The 23641-nt window shown below is 36.8% G+C and overlaps 1 pseudogene; it reads right to left on the bottom strand.

Annotated features, from left to right (window-relative positions):
• Window positions 1–3172: 3172 nt before the first annotated feature.
• LOC112926430 (coiled-coil domain-containing protein 169 pseudogene) lies at window positions 3173–22738 on the bottom strand (annotated as a pseudogene).
• Between the last annotated feature and the right edge of the window lie 903 nt (window positions 22739–23641).

Below are 23641 nucleotides of genomic sequence, written 5' to 3' on the forward strand. Positions count from 1 at the left end.
TTGCACTAAAGTTCTTAACCCATTTATTTCATGATTTATGGGCTAGATTAATTATTTTTGATTAATAAAAATTGGAAACTTTAATTGGACCCTATTTGAGGTTTGGTTGCATTAAATGAATGTCCTGGTGATCAAAAATGTATTTTTAAAGGGAGTTTAGGCTAATATATCAACAAATGAGGAGCTATAAACATGATTAATATACACATTAGACTTTCCTTATCACATTTTGTTGGCAGTTTTTATCCGGTCACAGCTAAAATTCCATTGAGTTCTTTCTCCTTTTGTATAAAATACAGATTATGTGGAGACAGCAGTCTGAGCAACTGGAGTTTCATCTTGTCTGCCCATTAATTATTAATGCTGTTTCAGTACTTCTTATCTATCACTGCTGAGAGATGGAGGGCTGTATTTTTATAGTCATTTTCCAGTTTAAAAAAAAAACAGGCTGGATGGTGCCTCTGCACTTGGCAATAGAGAAAGGATCAAAAGTCCTTCCATTTTTATGAAACTGTTAAAAATGAATGTTCTAGCTTGCTAATTTTAGTATTACACTGAAGGGTAGTATGATTTTTGAAGAGTAAACAAAAACTGAGAGAAGCACAAGTCTGTTTTGACATCTTTTTCAAACTATGGTGGTTTCAAAAGTGTTGAATCCAGCCCATTCTGAATATTGGAGATTATGTGTTGCCCAAATTGCATTGATACATCCCTATGAGTAGAATTTAGCTTTATGTCTCAGTTACTTGAATAATGGACTTAATGCTCTTGTAGGAGCACAACACTGTAATTTAGAGCTGGGGCTGAATGTCAGGCACAGCAGCAAGGCAACATTGGCAGGTGACTTAACATGCTGAGTCTGAACTCCCTCATCTGTACGAGGATACCTTTCTCAAAGGGTGGTGAAAGGATTCAATAAAACATAGCATTTAAAGCAGGTTCCAGTTAATGGCAATAAACCCTGAAACTTCATTGCTTTTGTCTGTTTTCTTTACTAAAATCGGTGGAATGAATCACCCTAATTTTCAACAGGAAATAAAATAAAAACAGAAAAAGTTGATTCAAAGAGTATTTCAACAACTTAAAGTGGGGGCCGGGAAGAGGCGAGGCGGTGAAGACCTAAGTAAAATTCCAAGACTAGGATTTTTAACACATAATAGGATAGTGGAAGACCTGACTTACTAAGTAGAATAGGCTTCAGGATACCAAGACACTCTTCTACAATTACTTGACGACCCTAAATAGATCACATGACATTCTTTTTCATGTTCAATTTGTCCTTTATCAAATGTATTGAGGAAATACCTGCTATTAGTGAATGTTTGGAAAATTGAGCACACAAGAACATGCACACGTCACACATACTGATATTTCTCTGAACATGTACATACAGGATAGCAGCATTCTCTCAAAAACAAATGCAGCGGAAACCACTCATCATCCTTCAGGATCCACTATCCTTTTAATCCTGTCAGATAAAGAACACTCACACACAATTCTAGTAGGTCTCGTAGCCACTCAACCAGAGAACTCTTCCAGGTTCCCCTTCCAGCCAGCTGTGGCCAGGCGACGAAGTAATTGCCATGGGAATGAGAGCACAAGTGGTGTATGTAACTTCTAAGTCATGTCCTTAGAAAGAAAGTTGCTGGTCCTCCTTGCTTCTTTCCCTCTTCCTACAGGCTAGGTTTGGAGAACTGACCTAACTCAACCATAGGGACAGGGTAAAATCCTAGGAATCTGCAAATTAACAAAATAGAAGAGACCTGAATCGTTGGAAGACCTGGAGGAAAAGAGGTACCTCCCTATCTATTCCGTGGACTGTAATATAGAAAAGAAATTAACTTCTATAGTGTCTGATTCATTCCTCTTAGAGTTTATTTTTTGCAGTAACTTACCTTAACTCTAACTACACAGTAGGTCATAGCCTTTCTAGGCAGTAGGGCTCTTGCTGTGCATGATTAATGTGTATTTGTAACTTGAAAGAGCTGAGCTGCTTCGTGATACAAATGGCTCTGGTCAATCATTGTGATTTACAGCAGAATGTAGGTAACAGTTCAAAAATAAAATCATTTTCAAAAATTTTGGTATGCATTGAAATTTTTATGCCCATTTATTCATTCCTTATCTTTTATTGTTAAAGGGACAAAGAGATGAAGGAAACAAAACTGAGGACCATACAAACAGATTGCTTACTGATACCATCCTCACTTTTGTGACAAGAATGCCTTTTAGAGACTCTGGGATAGAAAACAGTACTGTCAAGTCTAACACACACGACAGCTGTTCAATACCAAAAAAGCACTGAAGAGTCCCTCCTTTCTATGCACAAATCACTACTTCCTAGATGATTCTATTATTATTTTCTTTATCACAGTGGTGTTTTATCAGCCAATAAAAACACAATATTAGTCTACATACTAGTGTTAATAAAACTTTAAGCTAGAATGAGAACTAAATGTCTCTGAGCAGTCTACACTGAACCTAACATGTGACTTATTATGATAAAAAATAATCGTGACATTATACGAATAACAAAAGTATCCTTTTACCTCAAAAGCGTGTACCTAATTTGCTTCCTATATCTCAAAAGTTTAACATCATTTTTCTAGTCAAGTAATGGACTGGTTTAGGAAAATGTAGGGGTTTGCCTTGATGTCCTTTATAATGTGCAGTTGGGGGACATTTGTAACTCCTCCCTGTCGGAGGATCATATGAAACTAACTGGCTCATATTTGGCTTTAACAAAAAAAATAGAATCTAAGTAACTGAGTTAACCAAACCAGCTATGTCAAAAAAAAAAAAAACGTGTAGTACTCTCAGTGTTTTACTTGATTTGCTGTTACCATCATTACCGCCCTTCACAAGAAGGTAAGAAAAGGAATATCACACATATCTAGATCATTGGGTGGGCATTAATGGTTAATTGCCAGTTTGTATCTGTGTGAAAAATATTCTCAAATTATGGCATACTCTTCCCATGGAACACTGCAGAACAAATAATGGTCAATTAAATGGTCTTTGGTGTACTCATGGTCTAAGAATTATTCAGAGGCAAAATTTATATATGTTTTAACTACCAAGTGATCTTCCTGCTCTGATTAGACACACACTTGTAGCAGCACTTCATAACTGATGTTTCTGAAAGACATTAAAAGTCTTGGGCAAGAACCGATTAAGATGTTGCTGAATTCCTGAGGACGTGGTTGTTGCTGGAAACATCTGAATGGGTTTCACTGGTGAAGTGATAGTCAACCTCTAAAACATGGTAGTGAGATATCTGGCTCTGTGACAGAAAGAATCAAATCAGGAAATGAGGAAAATAACAACCTAGGGAATAACGGCTGAAAGAAGAACATTAATACTAAATAATGAAGAAGAATGTAAACAGATAAGAGATTCAGAGAGCCCAAGATCTTTAAAAGGCTGAAAGAGGGATGGCAAAGATAAAAAATGATAAGACCTGTCAAGAAGAACAAAGTCAATGTGTGTACATTATTCAGTTTAAGGAATTAGAGTCACAAGGTCAAGTGTGGGTAACATTAAATATGAATAATGAGGAATAAAATATGTAAAAAGCAAACTAGTTTCATAAATCAATTCCAGAGCAACTGGGCTGGGGGAGGAAAATGCAGAACGGACGATAACCCATTGTGGCCTGTTGAAATGTCAAGATCTATTACCAATGACTAAATATCAATGTGTTCGTTCAAAATCCCAGTGTTTGGGATCATAAAACAGTGCATTCCATTGACCAGTAGGAACTAGAGAATTTGCACTTTGAAGTGTATTTAAACAAAACATAATAAAACAAAACAAAAAACACTGGTATTTGTAGCAAGAGGGAAATGGGTGTTAGAGGGCAGGTGGGGACTGAAAACATGTGAGCCTCATCACGGTGCACTGTCCCAGGATGGTCTGTGAGCTAGCCTGGGAGGGGACCCCATTTCTGCCTCTTCTGCTGTGTAGATGATGCTGGGGAAGAAGCTGCTATAAAGGACAAGCAAAAGAGGAAGGTCTGGAATGAAGTTCTGGGCAAGAGTCCATATGCCAAGGTTAAGGGCCAGAGCTCTTGCTCTCCATGCTCTCCCACTGGGAGCAGTGCGGGCGGGAGGAACAGGGATGGGCCCCTTGAGGAAGGAGGGGGACACTGGAGTTGGCCACTAACAACAGATTAAAGCCCAATGTAAACAGTGTGCCGGACACATGTGGGTCGCAGAGAGAGTGGTGATGAATAAGCATATATCCAGACAAGGACTTCAAACAGGAGGAGGCTGAGCAGTGATGAAAATGATTCAGTGCCTTCAGAAATGACTCATGAGAGGCACAGAACGTGAAGAAAATAAAGAGGAAGTGTCCACATTTATCAAAGCCCTCGACAAAGGATGGGGGGATGTACAATTAGAGAGAACAAATCATTGGGACAGGGGAAAGGAAGGGAGAGAGGCTGTGAGCTGCGTGGAAAGCAATCCAGTGATGTAAGGGCAGCCCCCCGGATCAATCCACCCTCGCTGAATCATAGCGAACACAAACTCATCTTCCAGCGCCGGTGTTTACTCAATCCAAGGGAATGTCCACTCTGGCTAGTACCGGTCTAGCTACCTTGCAGTCATTTCCATCCACAGGCTCTTTCTGCCTTTTGGGAGAGCTGAGGCCCAGCAGGTCTGCACGGGCCAGCAAACCAGGTATTTATAGGGCCCATTCCATCCCTACTGGGGCAGTGTTTATATGACACCCAAGGCTACATGCTTTGATTATCGACCCTCCCTTCCATTACTCTTTAATAATATTCTAAACTCTTCTCAGCTAAACTTTTTAAAAAGATATAATTAATACTTATGTTTTTGGATTAACTACTCCAATTTTGATCTCTCTCTCTCTCTCTCTGTCTTTCTCTTTTCCTTGGTCCTGCTTGATCTTTCTAAACTACCTCTTGTATCATGTTATCCATATGTCGGAGTGACTAGAGAGAATGGAGTGCCCCATCAACTTAGATTGAACGTGGAGCATGAGTGAGGAGAAAAAAGCCCAAACAAACCTTGGTTGTGTTAAGTCCTTGAGGTTTCAGGATGGATTTGTTACTGTAGTGTGTAATGTAGCCTGTGCTGATATTACATAATGGTTACTGTAAATCTAGACCTACAGCCCTCAGACTTTTATTCATCAAGAAATATCCATAGGAGCAGCCCTGGTGGCTCAGCGGTTTAGCGCCGCCTGCAGCCTGGGGTGTGATCACCTGGAGACTTGGGATCAAGTCCCACATCAGGCTTCCTGCATGGAGCCTGCTTCTCCCTCTGCCTGTGTCTCTGCCTCTCTCTCTCTCTCTCTCTGTGTGTGTGTCTCTATGAATAAATAAAATCTTAAAAAAAGAAAGAAAGATCCATAGGATTAACATCATATGTACTTCTTTATCCCTATTATAGGTTTTCTGACCTCGAGTCACATTGGGTCAGTTGTCCCAATCTGTATTTTATAAATGAGAAATTCAGAGTGTTTACCATTCCTTCAGCTACTGAATATATACACTTATTTAAAAAATGGTCACTTTGGGGGTGCCTGGGTGGCTCAGTCACTTGTGTCTGACTCTTGATTTTGGCTCAGGTCATGATCTCAGCGTGTGAGATCCAGTCCTGTGTCAGGCTCTGTGCACAGTGGGGTAGGAAGTCTGCTTGGAATTCTTTCTTCTGCCCCTTCTACCCCTCCCCCTTTCTCTGTTTCAAATAAATATATAAATCGTTAAAAATAATAAAAACTAAAAAGCAGTCACTTTTATATGTAAAACAAAAACTCTTGGCTACCAATTGTTGACTACAATTCTATACTATAGTCATACGCATACAAGCATGTATAACTTTTACAAAACTTCCAAACATTCTTCTATTCAGGAACAAGTGCAGAAATCTGCATTTGTTAGGCTTGGAGAAACATACAGAAAGAAAGAGATGGTCACGGCCAGGGCATCCTGCTTGTTAAGGGCTAGGATGCCAGTAGGTGGTATAGACTTTAGTGGCTCCTTCTCCAAAAGTTGAAAGGTTACCCCTGTATTTGGCTATAATAAGTCTCAGATACACACATTTCCCCCCCATTGCTTTTGGACTAGTATTTATTTTGAGACAGTGTTTTACAGCATTTGAAAAAGGAAGTATGATTTAAATCTTTACCATGCCAATCTACCAGAGCTAGAGCAAAATATCTCAGAATGTGAAACTCCCGTGTTCTGAAACTGAGATATGAAGTACAGAGAAATATTAGTGGCATCAATGATTTTACAATCATTGCTTTACATTGATTTGCAATCCTACAGATTCTAAAATCTTATCAGTTTTATCCTCTTACCTGGGTCTTTAGGAACTTTGGGGTTATGTAGTTAGATTCAACAGTGCCTAGCCTCTGAAATATATTTATTTTTTATTTTTTTAAAGATTTTATTTATTTATTCATGAGAGACACACATAGAGAAGCAGAGACATAGGCAGAGGGAGAAGCAGGCTCCTCACAAGGAGTCCAATGCGGGACTCCATCCACAGACCCAGGATCACTCCTTGAGCGGAAGGCAGACGCTCAACCACTAAGCTATCCAGGTGTCCCATGAAATATGTTTAATAATTAAATCAATATTTGTTGATGGGAACCCTGGGTGGCTCAGCAGTTTAGCGCCTGTCTTTGGCCCAGGGCATGATCCTGGAGACCCAGGATCGAGTCCCACATCGGGCTCCCTGCATGGAGCCTGTTTCTCCCTCTGCTGTGTCTCTGCCTCTCTCCCTCTCTATGTCTCTCATGAATAAATAAATAAAATCTGAAAAAAAAAGAACTTCAATCTCTTACATTCTACAACCTTGAATCAAATACATATGTCTGGCATCCTTTTTGAAAGAACTCTGATATAAAGTCTGTACACTTTAACATAGCCCTCCTGGGAAGAATGTGTTACCCTGTGACATTTTTAAAGACATGAACTTATATACCTTAACAAGTAAGAGTGAAAAAGACTTGAAAGCAGGTGGAACCCTGCTTTAAGATTCCTTAAATCTTACCAGTAGGCAATTCTGTGTTGTACATATATATGGAGTTGTCTTCATCTTGTTTTGTCCTGACCTTCCACTAGGTGGAAGACTAGAGCATTTTGCTCCAAATTCTTAGGCACTTCTCTCTGAATATATTCGATTATCTAGATAGATGTTTCAAAATATTCTTTCCTTTTATTCAATGCTAAGGTTATAAAAAGAATATTTCTGAGAAATGCACAATTGCTTCATCTAAAATTCTCTGTATGTGTGTTAAGTGCATGTATGTGCCCATGCCCACATGTGTTTCCTGTAAGCAGCAGGTGTAATGGAGATTAAGTGGAAAGAGGCTGAGCTTTGGAGTCAGGCCGTCCAAGATTTGAATCTTAGCACACGAGCCTCTAAGAAATCACTTCTCCGAGTGCCAGCTTCCCTACCTGTAAAGTGAATATAGTAGTGATACTAAATGCCAGGATGGTTTGGGATCTCAAATGTTCTTTGCACGTAGAAGGCACTGAGTCAATCGTTCTTTCCTTTTCCTATTCAAGAAAAACTCCTGTGGGGAAACCCCTCATTAAAAATCACTAATTTCCTTTAAAAATAAATAGGCCTTCATTAACAAATCTATTAAATAGCTACAATAGGAGGACTAAATGCATACTTTGCCAGATTTTGCTGGAGATGGTTAAGCACCTGTGCTATTAACGAGTATGAAAGTGGCCAGGCTCCCACTACATATTCCGCCACCATGCTGCTTTGGCTTGACTCACAAGCATAAATTAACTTTGCCTTGAGAACCTGATCGACTTCTGGAAAGAAAAGAGATTCATTCCAACATTGCCCCTGAGACATTTTGCAGCCAGCTGAGTTCATTCCACAGCTAAACCAAGTGACCCTGAAAGCCACGAAAGTCACTGCAGCAGCTCTAGAATCATTCTTTACCAAGAAATTGGTATTCTAAAAGGGGATTGCACAATATCAGGCCAGCTCTGGTGCAGAATTATTCTCTCCCATGCTACCTTTATTTATGCTATTTATTTTACCTCTAAAATATGCTATTGTTTTAAAATTTTTATTTTTTCAAGTATAATTAATGTAGTGCTATATTAGTTTCAGGTATACAATATAATGATTCAACAATTCTATATATTACGTGTTCATCACAATAAGTGTGCTCTTAATCCCTTTCCTTATTTCATCCTTCCCCCAACTGCCTCCACTCTGGCAAGCACCAGTTTATCCTTGATATTTAAAAGTCTGTTTTTTTGTCTCTTTTTTTCTTTGTTTGCTTGCTTTGTTTTTTAAATTCCACATATGAGTGAAATCATATGCTATTCATTTTTCTCCAATTGATTTATTTCACTTAGCATTATATCTTATATAGGTCCATCCATGCTGTTGCAAATAGCAAGGTTTCATTTTTTATGACTGAGTAATACTCCATTTGTATGTGTGTGTGTATATCTATATATATATATCTATACACACATTATATATATATCTAAATCATGTCTTCTTTTTAAAAAATATTTTATCTATTTATTCATAAGAGACACACAGCGAGAGGCAGAGACATAGGCAGAGGGAGAAGTCCCTCAAGTCTCCTTCAAGGAGCCAGATGCCGGACTCAATCCCGTATCCTGGAATCATGCCCTGAGCCGAAGACAGATGCTCAACTGCCGAGCCACCCAGGGGTCCCTATATCATATCATCTTTATCTATTCATCTATCGAAGGACATTTGGGCTACTTCCATAATTTGGCTATTATTTGGTTAAATAATGCTGCAATAGAAACAGAGATGCATATATCTTTTCAATTAATGTTTTCATTTTCTTTGGATAAATATCCAATAGTAGAATTACTGGATTATATGGCAACATAATTTCTAATTTTTTGAAGGATATCAATACTGTTTTCCACAGTGACTGCACCAGTTTGGATTCTCACCAACAATATATGATGGTTCCTTTTTCTCCACATCCTCGCCAACATTTGTAGTTTCCTGTGTTCTTGATTTTAGCCTTTTTGAAAGATGTGAGGTGATATTTCATTGTAGCTTTGATTTGCACTTCCCTGATAATGAGTGATATTGAGCATCTTTTCCTGTGTCTGTTAGCCATCAGTATGTATTATTTGGAAAAAAGTCCATTCATGTGTTCTGCCTATTTTTTAATTGGGTTATGTGTTTTTTTGGTACTGAGTTGTGTAAGTTCTTTATATATTTTGGGTATTAACCGCTTCTCAGATATACCATTTGCAAATATCTTCTCCCATTGAGTAAGTTATCTTTTTGTTTTGTTGATGGTTTCTTTCACTGTGAAAAAGCTTTTTATTTTAGTGTAGTCCTAATTGTTTAATTTTGCTTCTGTTTCCCTTGCCAAAGGAGACATATCTAGAAAAATGTTTCTATAGCTGATGTCAGAGAAATTACCACCTATGTTTTCTTCTAAGAATTTGTGGTTTCAGGTCTCTCATTTAGGTCTTTAATTAATCCACTTTGAATTTATTTTGTGTATGGTATAAGAAAGTGGTCCAGTTTCATTCTTTTGCATGTAGCTGTCCAGTTCTCCCAGCACCATTTGAATAGACTAACCTACTCTCCTATTTTGACTCAACTTTTCAAAATGCTGCGTAAGATTCATTTGCCTCATAAAAAGAGCTGACCATCTTTAAAATCGCTCTTCCAGACTGCAGGTCTAACTACAGGGGTTGGGTTGGGTTTGTGAGTTTATATTCCATTTATTTGTGGCACTTACTCTTTTTATTAGTCTTGTCTCCTTAAGACCTGTAGATTGAATATTCCATGAGGTCAGGGGTCATTTATTTACTGCCTTTGTGAGTTTCCTTAATGTTCAACACAGTATTTATTTATTTTTTAATTTTTTTTGTAAATTTATTTTTTATTGGTGTTCAATTTGCCAACATATAGAATACTGGGTGTTATTCAACACAGTATATATTTAAAATAATATTGATTCACTGACTAATCCTCATAGAATTATTTGCCAATTTTTTGTGCCATTTAAAATACTCCTGCCCAGAATTTCTTCAATTGTTTTTTATTCATTCATATACCCATTTATTCACTCAATAAATCACTATTAAATGCTTATTAAAGTCTAGGCATTGGTTTAGGCCCTTGGGAAATACCCAAATACTACTTAGTCTTCTTCCCTCAAGAGCTCCTAGTCTTGTTTGGGGAGGTAAATAATTGTGATACAAAATAGTAAGTAATTAAAGACCACTGTGGTCTAAAGGACCTAGTAATTAACTAAGGAGCTAGTTAAAGGAGCTAGTAATTAACTAAGTAAAAAGGTCAGGAAAAGTCATAGATAAAGTGACAGGTAAAGAGTCTTCATTTATGCATATGAATTTTTCATATGAACAATATCATGGGGTATATTCCAGGCAAAGCAAAGAATATGCAGTGATATCATGTGTTCAGCCATGGGGCACAGAAGGCAAATAATCAGTGGTGGGAAATGAGGTTAGGGAGACAGGCAGTGGGCAGAATCATGAAGAATCCTGGAGTTAGAGGAGTTGAAATTGATTCCTTCAGAGGGAGAAGTGTATCGTCAATAACTTTGAGTCAGAGAGAGATGGGATTTATTCTCCTTTCACTCAGTCCTCTTGATCACTAGCATTAGTTGAGTTAGACTTGTCCTAACATGCATAATTTGCACTTAGCTAGGCAAACCACACGTTTTTCTTTTCCAAAGGAAAACTGTCTAATAGCTGCCTCTAAAATAGCATGTCAGAGAACCGTGTCAGAATGGAAACTCTGTTACATGTTCCCTATTTAACTCACTCTAGTCGGCTAATATGCTACAAGGGAGCAGAGATCCTGTCTGTTTTGTTTACCCCTGTATCCCAGGATCTAGATCAATCTGGCTCACAGAAAGTAACCAGTAACTACTTGTTCAGTAAAGGAATAAATTCATGAATAAACTTGAGTCAGGATTGGATCATTTTAGGGGCACCTGGCTGGCTCAGTTGGTTAAGCATCTGACTCTTGATTCAGGTAATAATCATGGTCATGATCATACTCATGGCTCAGGTCATAATCTCAGGTCATGAGATTAGGTTCTGTGCTGAGTGTGGAGCCTGCTTAAGATTCTCTCTCTCTCCCTCCGCTCCTCCCCACCGTGGCTCATGCTCTCTCAATCTCTCTCTCTCTCTCTCTCAAAAAAAAAAAAAAAAAAAAAAAAAAAGTTGGATCATTTCAGTGCAAAAAGGTCTCTTTTTATTAAGAATATAGGTCTGAATCTTTGAATTCACCTTATCTCAAACAGGTAACAATCTGATTTGGGTCTCTTTTCAACCCCTACTTCATCTCAAAATAGAGGGTAGTTGGTAATTTGTCATCTGTACATAGGTTCTGGCCATTGTGAATAGAAGAGAGAAGTCCTCAAGAAAGCTGGTTTGGTGTAACTACCTAAATTATATTTCTTTTTCCCAGATCTCCACTGATAGTCAGACTTGTGCTATCAGACGAGTTAACCTTAAATGTCCTCTTCTATCCCATTTTCTCTGACTCAAATGCTCCTTTATTTATCTTTTCTCCAAATGAACATTCTTAATTCCTTCAGATTCTTTAATTACTCAAATGCAAATGAAGCTACTAGGCCCAAGATCTTAAAGCACAGAAGTTTCTGTCACTATAACAATTTTTAAAAGTAGTTATGTAAAAAAAAAAAGTAGTTATTTAGATTTAATAAGCATTGTAAAGATTGTCAAAAAATATTCTTGAGTCAGATTATAGTCTGATCTGCTAAACTGCTAAATCAACAGCTTCTGGGAAGTGGGGAAGAAATGGAATAAATCCAGCTCTTAGAAGTCTCCACTATCAGATGTTCTCTTTGTGATATGAAACAGCTTTGGCTTAAGAGAAGAGTCTTTGTGGGCTTGGCTATATTTGTTCAAAGCTTTTCTTGATCTTCACTTCTTCTGCCTCTTCCTCACTGTGTTCCATCCACATCACACCCAACCCTCAGCTTCTGGAGTTTTCTGGCTCGCTCCTTCTATCTTCTGCTTTTGTCTTTGATCTCTTTTCCCATTGGTGATTGACTTCAAATTCTTCAACCTGGCTTCCAACTTGATTCCCAATTATATTTCATCATCCAATAAATATTCACCAAGACAGAGTAGGCAAGCTAATTTGTCTACAAATTCTGTTCAGTAGGGGCACCTGGATAGCTCAGTGGTTGAGAGTCTCCCTTTGGCTCAGGTTGTGATCCTGGGCCAAGTTCTACATCAGTTTCCCCACAGGGAGCCTGCTTCTCCCTCTGCCTATGTCTCTGCCTCTCTCTGTGTCTCTCATGAATGAGTAAATAAAATCTTTAAAAAAATTCTGTTCAGTATCTAGGACAATGGCAATATACATTAAAACAAATAAATTAAACATATAAAACTGGGCAGATGCCCTCTAACCTGATGGACTTTTGACTCATCCTGTGGGGATGTTGACAGAGTGCTTCAAAGGGCCTGAGGAAAGAAACAACCATCAGAATCAGCCACATCTTCTGCAAGTCCTTGATAGAATGCCATTTGTTGAAGGAAGTTAATCTAGATTTCCAACTCTACTTTTTATCTGAAAGATTTGATTCACCCTACTTTCCAGATAAATTTCTCTTCTAAGATTATTCTCCCTAAAGGTAGGTGCCTAAGACTTTCTATTTGAATACTAAGTCCTTCTGAGTAAACATAACATTAATGAAGATAGTTTGAAGACTTTGACATACTTATTAGAATCCTTTTAGGATAGTATCACATATAAAATTTCCAGTGTATACCTTGATTTGTCATTTCAAAGGTGGGTATAGCTTTTCTATTACCTGTTGTTATCAATCAAAATCAGTTTTTAAGAATGTGTGATTGGGATGAGTGTGCAGTCAATGACACAGATTTTATCTTTTGGATAAGCTTATTTGGACCCTGTTAGAGGAATTCACAGGCACATGTTCTTTAGCACCTTGATCTAATCAGCTAAAGTAAACATTTAATAGAATTTTCCTTCTTCTGGCCATTATCCTCCCATATTATAGAAATTATGGAGTTTACAAAACAGAAGAAAAAGGAGGAGGAGAAGAAAAAAGAGTCTCTTTGGTAATCCTACCACCCAGAGAAACAATTGTTAACAAATATTTAGGTATGTATCTTTTACATCTTTTCTCTAGGCATAGTTATGTATATATTTTTTCTTTTCAGAAAATTTGGTCTTGTAATAAATATTGCTTTATACTCTGCTTTTTTTTCACCTACCAGTATGTCATATATATTTTTATGTATCATAAACCAAGGGTGAACATAAATTTTTTTACAAAGGACCAGACAGAAAATATTTTAAGACTTTCAGGCTTTATGGCCTCTCTCTCAACTCTTCTTTGTAATGCAAATGCTGCCATAGACAATATATAAATGCGTGGGCATGGTTGTGTTCCAATAAAACTTTATTTACAAAGCAGTTGGTAGACAGGATTTGGCCTGAGGGCCATAATTTGCCAACCTCTGTCAAAAATAAGTCTTCTGAGGCATCATTTAAAATGGCTAGATGGTATTTTTCCCTACCAGCCTCCAAATCCAGACAGATTCCATACAGGTTGCCATTTCAATGGTGCTGCCACCTTCATTCTTGATTCCCTGTACCCTCAAGCTCCTATATCTATCTATTTCCCCAGTCAGTCCTGGATTATCCACTTCCCTTGCAAATACTCTCCTTTGCCTTATCTTCTTTCTTTGCTTTCTTCTCTTCTCCTGATAAGTATTGCCAGGAAAATTAATGGAGAAAAGAGCAGGAAACCTCAATTCAGCACTCTCCATACTCTCTCTTTAGCTCCTTGTCTCATTTCACATTCCCTTTACACATTTTTCTAAGCTTTCACTGTCTCATTAAATTGGACACTCACTTTCCTGACTCTCTTTGCAAATGGGTTTGTTTCATCCTTTCAGGGAGAACAGAGATTATGTGATATGTACCAACTTCTCTCTACCCAAAACTACTATGTATTAATAGAGTGTTTTTGTGTACATCACTCACCTGCTCTTCAAAGCTCTAGGTAGATTAACCCTTCCACTTGTGGCAATAGTCCTGTCCCTTGTGCCAGCTTCATGTTCCTTCTCCATCACTTAGCACTCTGTTTTATGTATTCCATCCCTAATCATCTTTATTTTCCTCTGTCTAAAAGTACATCTTCAATTTCAAAAACAAACATACAAACAAAATGCTTACAAAATAAGAGAACACATCCTCAACCCCCACTTTAAGTGGCTATTCCTTTCCTTTTTTTTTTTTTTTTTTTTTTTTTTTTGGCTATTCCTTTCCATCTCCCCTGCTTCCATAACTCCTAGTGACTCCTAGCAATTTAGCAACCACCACCACCCTTCTATAAAAAGTACTCTTTCAAAAGGCCCTAGTGATCTTTTCTCCTTACTGCTTTTCTCCTACATAAGCACCTTCTCAGTGCTTTTTATTCCTTAGGCTTCAGTATGTCTGTATTCTCCTGACTAGATTCTCTGAGCACTCCTTTTGTTCTCATTTTAGGATTTCTCCACTTATTTCTGCCCCCTGGTTGAACTGTTTCCAAAAGTTCTGTGCCCACTCTTCTCTCTCAGAAAACTTTCCTCTGTTAATCTTATTCAAACACCATCCTTCTGTTCTCAAGAAACGAAGATCTCTGGTCTACTTCTCCAGCTCTCCATTTAAGTCTGTGAGTCGCAGAACAATGAACAATTTTGCAAACCTAGCAACTTACTTATTGCCAGCTGTCTGCATTTGTCTTCCTTGAGTTTATATATCTACCCCTTGTTACTTCTAATACTTGTTACCCATCATTCGCTAAGTAATTTTTTTGTGCTAGGTGCTGTCCAACTGCTTTACAAACATTATCTCAATTATTTCTCACAACCATTAGCAGAAAGTATTATCTCATTTTATAAAGAGAGAAACAGAGGTTCAGAAAACTTGTTCAAAATCACTTAGTTAGTAGTAGAGCCAGGACTTCCACTTATTCTATCTAGCTTTGGAATCTGGCTCAGTTATCTATTGCTGTAAAACAACCTGCATCAAAACTTAGTGGCTTAAGAAGACAATGACTTGGCTGAGTCTTCTAAAATGTCAGAATACAGAATTCAGAAGACCCTTTCCCCAGCAAAACACAACTTAACTGGTGATAATTATTTAAAAAAAAATCATTTAAAGTCTCTGGAAATTGTCCTAAAGGCATACATCAGAAGTTCTACTAAATTTCTCAATAAGAAAAACCAGAGTCTGTAGCATTTCATCCTTGATCCACTTCCTTACCCTTCCCCAGCTCATTGTTACTAAAGCTCTATCTCAGGCACTCTACTCCAGACAGGTATTGCTAAAAGCATGCCTCCTACTTGCTTTCAGTTTGTGGCTAGATTTCATTTTGGGATGGATAGGTTGCTGGATTTCTCACCCTCTACCCCAGCTCCACATTGTGGAAGCTTTATGCCAGGTAGGTACAGCTAAAAGGATGGCATCTCCTCTCCCTCACCCAATGGTGTCTCTTGGGGCAAAAGCTCTATTTTATGCACAGCAAACAAGTAGGAATCCAGCCCAGGAAGAAAAGAAGGCCATAAGGACAAAGAATTCTATAATTCTGTCTGAGGAAATAAGCTTTACTTGAAATAGAGCATGGAGAACTCCATGCCTAAGGACATTGTTAAAAATAACAGATATTTATGTGTGAGCAATTAACAAGAGGCTGGTAGCTCCTTGATATAAGCAAATGGCAGCACAGTTACAAATTTAACAGAGAGGATCAGGGAAAGGAACAGCCAAGAATTCTCCTTGGTTCACAATCCACTATGAGGATCAGGAAGACTGAGTTCATGTGCTAGACCACACTCACATAGGAGCAATTACAGCAGATACACATTTGAAAGCATTCTCCAAGCCTCACACGGGCCCATACACACAGAGCCAAAGCCTCACTGGCACAGAGGCTTAAAAACAACTTCTCACCAACTAACAATAAGCTACTCTGACCCAGCTGCAACTATTAATAAACTAAGATTTAAAAAAAAAAATCACAGTCATCCCTGGCAATCTGGAATATTGCATGTATGACTAAAGTTCCATACTTTCAGAAACGATAAGGATGGGGAAATCTAAACTACTGATCTGTAGCTATACAGAGAACAACAATATAAACTCCCTGAACTGTAATAGAAATCTCCAAGCCACACACACATATATATAATGATAAATAGTAAAAATCTAACTGGCTGAGAGGCTTAAGTATGATCTTTGACCAGTAAGTGGCTTATTCCAGGGGCAATCACTAAGTAGTCAAGTTAAAAGATAAAAATGAATTTTTTTTTAAAAATCTGAGCAGAGAAACAACAGGCTGCACACTGCAGGAGAAATAGACATCACAGATTAGTTTGGCCAAGTCACTAAACAAATATCCAAAATGACTGTTTGTCTATCTAGAATGCTATAACAAAATACCTTATAGACTAGGTGGTTTATAAACATTAGAAATCTATCTATCACAACTCTGGAGGCTGGAAAGTCCAAGAACAAGGTACTGGCAGATTCTGTATCTGCTGAGAATCCACCTTCTGGTTCATAGATGGTCATCTTCTTGCTGTGTCCTCACATGGAAAAGGAGTGATGGAATTTTTATAGAGTCTCTTTTAGGAGGGCATTAATCTCATTCATGGAAGTGCCATCTTTGTGACCTAATCATTTTTCAAAGGCACCATCACCAAATACTATTACACTGGGGATTAGGTCTCAACATGAATTTTGGAAAATACAAACTTTTAGTCGATAGCTATGACCAAGCAAACAACACTGGTCCTGGCAAGGGGGCAGGATGAGAATTGGTATCTAGAGTTGCTGTGATAGATTATCTAAAATTCCCAGGGTTTTTTTTTTAAGATTTATTTATTTTATGTATAGAGAGAGTTTTTGAGACAGGGGAGGGGCATAAGAAGAGGGAGAGAGAAAATCCTCAAGCAGACTCCTTGCTGAGCACAGAGCTCAACATGGGGATCGATCCCAGGACCCTGAGATCATGACCTGAGTTGAAATCAAGACTCTACCCTTAACCAGCTGAGTCACCCAGATGCACCTAAAATGCCTAGCTTTTAACAAATATTACAAGACATGCAAAGAAGCAGAAAATTGTGAACCATATACAGGAAAAATAGAAAACAGGTAATAGAAACTACCTTTGAAGAGGTCCAGGTAATAGATTTAGCAGATAAAAAATTTCAAAGGAGCTATTACCAATAGTTAAAGAATTAAGTAAGATCATGATTAAAGAATAAGAGTAAGATATGATTTTAATGTCTTATAAAGCAGAGAATAGCAATAAAAATAGAAATTGTAAAAAAGAATAAAATGGAAATCTGGATACAAAAAAGTACAATAATCAAAATGAATAATTTACTAGTGGGACTCAACTGTATATTTAAACTGGCAAAAAAATCAATCAGCAAGCTTGAAGATAAATCAATAGAGATTAAAGAAAAACAAAAAGAAAAAAAAGAATGAATAAAAATGAAGAGAATCTCAGAAAAGCATGGAACACTATTAAGCCCATCAAATATTTGCAATGGGAGTACCAAAAAAAGGAGAGAGATAAAGGGACACAAAAATTATTTTAAAATATAATAGCTGCAAACTTCCCATTAATCTACAAAACAAAGAAGCTTAAGGAACTCCAAACAGGATAAAAGCAAGAAGCTCTACACCTAAATATATCATAGTACAAAATGTTTAAAGTCAAAGATAAAAAGAGCTTCTTTTAAAAAAAATATTTTATTTATTTATTGATGAGAGACCCAGAGAGAGGCAGAGACATAGGCAGACAGAGAAGCAGGCTCCTTGTAGGGAGCCTGATTGAGGACTCGATCCCAGGATCCGGGGATCATGCCCTGAGCCAAAGGCAGATGCTCAACCACTGAGCCACTCAGGTGCCCTGATAAAAAGAACTCCTTGAAAGGAACAAGAGAAAAATGATGCATCACATGTGAGAGAACTCAGTAACAGTTGACTTGTGGATAAAAACAATGGAAACCAGGAAGAAGTGGAATGACATATTCAAAGTGCTGAAAGAAAAAGAATGTCAACTAGGAATCTTATATAAAGCAAGCTACTTTTAAAAAATAAGGTGAAATAAAAAATTTCCAAGATAAACAAAATAGAGAATTTATTGCTAGCAGATCTTTATAAGAAATACTAAATGAAGTTCTTCAAGCTGAAAGCAAGTGACAATAGACAGAATTTCATATAAACAAAAAACCCAGAAGTATCAGTAAAAATAATTATGTAGGTGATTGTGAAAGAATAATTGCACATTTCTTTTCTTCTTCTCTTAACTGATTTAAAACATAATTCTATAAAACAGTATGCATATAGTTATATCACTGGCCCTATAACATATAGACATGTCATATGTTTGACAATAACAACACAAAGGAGGAAGATCCGAAGAAAGTTATATTGGAATAAGGGAATGGCATCAAGTGGTAAATCTAATCCACAGGAAGAAACAAAGAGAACCAGTTCAAGTAAATAAGAAAATTAATACAGTAAACTTAGTGAATATATATGTGTTCTTTTTTTTCCCTCTCAGGTGCTTTAAGAGACATAAGATTATATAAAATATAATTATATCAATGTATTATTGAATCTATAACATATGTAAACATAATAGGCATAACAATAATAGCACAAAAAAGTGGGGGAAGGAGGGAATGTAGCTATATGGGAATCAAGTTTCTATATTTCACTGGAACAAAGGCAATATAAATCTGAAACACATTTTGATAAATTATATATTGTAATCCCTAGCACAAGAATTTAGAAAAGAATTTGAGAAATAAAATTGAAAGTTCACTAAAGGAAATAAATATTATATTTTAAAATATCCACATAAAACAAATAAAGCAATAAAGGAGGAATAGAGAAGGGAAAAAAATTGAAACATACATAAAATCAAAGACAACATGGTAAATGTAAATCCAATCCTATAAAAAAAATAACATTAGAGTTCTGGTTCAAGATGACAGGGTAGGAAGATCCTAAACCTAACCCCTCCCGTGGACACACCTAATCTATATACAGAACAATTTCTTTTGGGGAAAAAATTCTCCAAAAACTAGCTGTGTGAATTGTGCACTTTGGGCAAGCAAGAAAAAAACCCACATCAAAGTGGGTAAGAAAGACTGAGACACAATCTCACCATAAACAACATTCCCTACACAACAACCCAGAATCAGGAAGGAACTCAACCCAGAGCTTTACCTTGGAGGAGTGAAGGGTTTGAACCCTACTTCTGACACCCTAACTTTTAAGACCTGCACCTGAGAAATTAACCCCCAAAACAACTAACTTTGAAAGTTAATGGGGTTGAGTCCACGAGACTCATTAGGCTACAGTAAGCTGAGAAACATTTCTTAAAGGGCTTGCTCACCTAGCCCTTAGCCATTTCATGACCCAGTGCAAATGCAGCCAACAGAAAGGCACCCAGACTTTCTGTGAAAGAGCCTTATTTGCTTATTGTAAAGCATCAGCCTGAGAGGCAGGCATCTAATTTAACACACATCTAGAGGCTTGCTTAAATATTCCCCAAAGACAGGGGCCAATGGACACCATCTTTGTGCTCTCCCTCTACCTCACACTAAGTCACTAGTGTCTTCCAGAAAGGAGCTTGTAACTTGTCTAGGACCCTGATTTTTGCAGCTGCCACCCAGGGGACACCTCTAGATAATCTGGGTATAGTGACCAGCAGTTTATACTTGCAAGTCCTAAGGACTCTAACAAATATAGAAAGAGTTCTCAACTGGCTACCACCCTCACAGCACAGTAGAAAAGCAACAGACTGAGGCATCCAGGCTTTCTGTGAAAGAGGCCTATTTGTTTATCTCTATTTTGTTTGGGACCTCACCCTATATATTCACTCATCTAGTATTTGATTCCTTTTAGTATCCTTCATAATAAACCAGTAATATAATGAGAAAAAAAAACAAGGAAAAAAGCAAGAAAGCAAGAAAGCAAGAAAGCAAGAAAGAAAGAAAGAGAGAAAGGAAAGGAAAAAGAAAATGTATATATATATATATATATATATATATATATATACACACACACAAGAATGTTATTCAGACTTAAATAAAGGAAAAGCCTGTCAATTGTGACAACATGTATGAATCTGGAGGGCATTATGGTAAATGAAATAAGCCAGACAGAAAAAGACAAATATTGCATAGTATCATGTTTATGTAGAATTTTTTTTTCAAAAATGTCAGACTCATAGAAACAGATTAGAAAGGTGGTTTGCAGGGGATAGAAAATGGAGGAAGTAGGCAGACATTAATAAAATGGTCCAAACTTACAGTTTAAGATGAATAAGTTCTGAAGATCTACTTATAATATAGTGACTAGAGTTGATAACACTGCATCATATAATTTAAATTTGCTCAGATTAGAACTTAAACGTTCTCTCACACACACTATATTGTATTGAATATATATATATTAAAATTGTATCTGCCAATTATACCTTAATAAAGCTGAAAAGAATTCTACTATTTTTTTTAAAATTTCGATTCAAAGATATATATAGGTTGGAGTTAAAAAATGAAAACAGATGTAGTATGCAAACAACAATTAAAGAGCTGAAATGTCTGTACTGATTTCTGAAAAAATTGTCTTTAAAACAAAAAAAAAAAATGTTACCAGACATATAGAGGGACATTTAATAACAAAAAGGCCAATCTATTAGGGAGATATAAAAATGATAAGCTATATACACTAACAAAAGCCCCAAAATACATGAGGCAAAAACTGTCAGAGTTTATTTTATTTTATTTTATTTTTTAAAACTGTCAGAGTTTAAAGGCAAAACAGATAATTCTTGAATAATTGTTGGAAACATTAACACCTCAGTTTCAATAAAGATAGAATAACCAGGCCAAATATCAACAAGGAAATAAAGGGCTTCAACACTATTAACAAAAGACCTAATAGATCATTCCATCAAACAGTAGCAGAATACATATGTTTCTTTCTTAAATATGTATAAACATTTTCTAGTATAGCCCATATGTTAGGTCCTGAAAAAAAACCTCAATAAATTTAATAGTATTGAAGTTATACAATGTATGTTCTCCAATTACAATGGTATGAAATTAGAAATCAATAACAGAAAGAAATTTACAAACATATGTCAATTAAACAATGCACTCCCAACAACCCATGGGTCAAAGAAGAAATCGCAAGGGAAATTAGGAAATACTTTGAGATGATTTAAAGCAAAGACACAATATACCAAAACTCATGAGATACAGCTAAAGCAATGCTCAGAGGGACAATTATGGGTAAATGCCTATATTAAAAAAGAATGTCTCAAATGAGTAACTTAGTCCTTCACCTTATAAAAGCAGAAAGAAGAAGAAAAAAAACAAAGAAAGCATAATAAAGGAATAATAAAGTTTATACTAGAAGCAAATGAAATACAGAATATAAAAACTTCAAGCAAATCAAAGATTAGTTCTTGAAAAAATAAAAAAAAAGAAAAAGAAAACAGCCTACATCTAGCTAGACTGACTGAAAGAAGACTCAGTTACTAAAATCAGAAATGAGAGAACATCACTACTAACTGTACAGAAATAAGAAGGATTACCATGAGAATTCTGTGAATGAATGTATGCCAATAAATTAGATAGCCTAGATGAAATGGACAATTTCTTTAAAAAATACAAATTGCTGAAACTGACTCAAAAAGAAATAGAAATCTGAGTATGCATATAACAATGGAGAAACTGAATAAGTAATTTTAACTTTTTTTAAAAAATATTTTATTTATTTATTCATGAGAGACACATAGAGGAGGCAGAAACACAGGCAGAGGGAGAAGCAGGCTCCATGCAGGGAGTCGGAGGTGGGACTCGATCCTGGGTCTCCAGGATCAGGCCCTGGGCTGAAGGCGGCGCTAAACCACTAAGCCACCGGGCTGCCCCGAGTTTCACTTTAAAAGGATAAATGATGTGGGAGATATGAAACTGGACCACTTTCTTACACCATACACAAAAATAAATTCAAAATGGATGAAAGACCTAAATGTGAGACAGGAATCCATCAAAACCCTAGAGGAGAACACAGGCAACAACCTCTTTGACCTCGGCAGCAGAAACTTCTTGCTAGGCACATCTATTTTCACTAGATTCTCTTTCACTCTAGGCAGTTGATCCATCTGTTGCCTTTTAGAAACTTGGTATGAGTCAGAGACCTGTGACATTTCAGCTAGGTATATACGGCACTCATTGTTGGTCTCATGGTAAGCCTTTGATTCTTGTTCCAATCTCAGTGCACAGTCTTTCACTTGATTTTCAAGGATCCTTTTCTCCCTTTCTAGCTGTTTAAGCAATGTGTTTAAGGATTCAACTGGCATTTGTTCATAGACACGGATAGAAGACAATCTATCTGAAGGATTTCCACGGATTTTTTCCATTTTTCTCTTCTAGAGAAACAATTTGCTTTTCTAGTTGCTCATTCAGTTCAAGTTGTGTCTCATAACGAACTTTCCATTCACCACCTTCATCATTAGTATTGAGTTTGGCTTCCAGTTCCGCTATCTTGTGTCTTATTTCAAGCATTGATAATTGCACTATATCCTTCAGATGGATTTCTTTCAGCAGCTCCATTTTAAGGCGGTCAGTGCTCACACTGTCGAAGTTGTCACCTCTTCCTTCCAACATAGTGTCAGATCAGAAATGTCCCCTCTCTTACAGCTAAGACCACAAGATCTGAAAAGCCACCCAGAACCCGGGAAGAGAGCACTGCCGGGAGCCGTTGCCATGGCGAACTGACTCCATAATTTTAACTTCTCAGCGACAGAAAGCCCAGTGCAGATGGCTTCAATGGTGAATTCTCAAGAACATTTAAGGAAAAATTAATACAATCCTTCCAAACCCTTCCAAAAAATAGAAGAGGAGAAAACAATTCCCCATACATTCTTGAGGTTATTATTACCCTGATCCCCAAAACCAGACAAAGATATCATAAGAAAAGACAAGATCCTTTATAAATACAGATCCAAAAATCTTCAGCAAAATATTAGCGAACTGATTCCAACATGTCCCATGAATGTAAGATTAGTTCAACATATTAAAATTAATTAATACAATACAGCATAGTAATAGAACAAAGGATAAAAACCATAAATAATCTTAGTAGATACAGAAACAGCGTTTGACAAATCCAACACCCTTCCATGATTAAAGAACACTAAACAAACAAGGCATGAAAAGGAATGTCCTCAAACTCCTAAAAGGCATCTAAAAAATGCCCACATTTACAAATACTTACTGATGAAAGATTGAATGCTTTCCTATGAGAGGAGGAACAAGAGAAAGATGTCTTCTCTTGCCACTTCTTTTAATTTTTATATTGAGGGTTTGGCCAGGGAAATTAGGCAAGAAAAAGAAATAATAGACTGAAAAGGATGATGAAAATCTATATCTGTTCTCAGATGACATGATGATGTGATGTTGTATACATAAAATTATAAGAAATCTGCTGAAAAAATCTTATTAAGCAAGTTTAGCAAGATTGAAGGATCTAAGATCAATATAGAAAAATTAATTGCATTTCTATACACT

The sequence above is a fragment of the Vulpes vulpes genome, chromosome 1 (assembly GCF_048418805.1).
Source record: "Vulpes vulpes isolate BD-2025 chromosome 1, VulVul3, whole genome shotgun sequence".
Classification (NCBI taxonomy): domain Eukaryota; kingdom Metazoa; phylum Chordata; class Mammalia; order Carnivora; family Canidae; genus Vulpes; species Vulpes vulpes.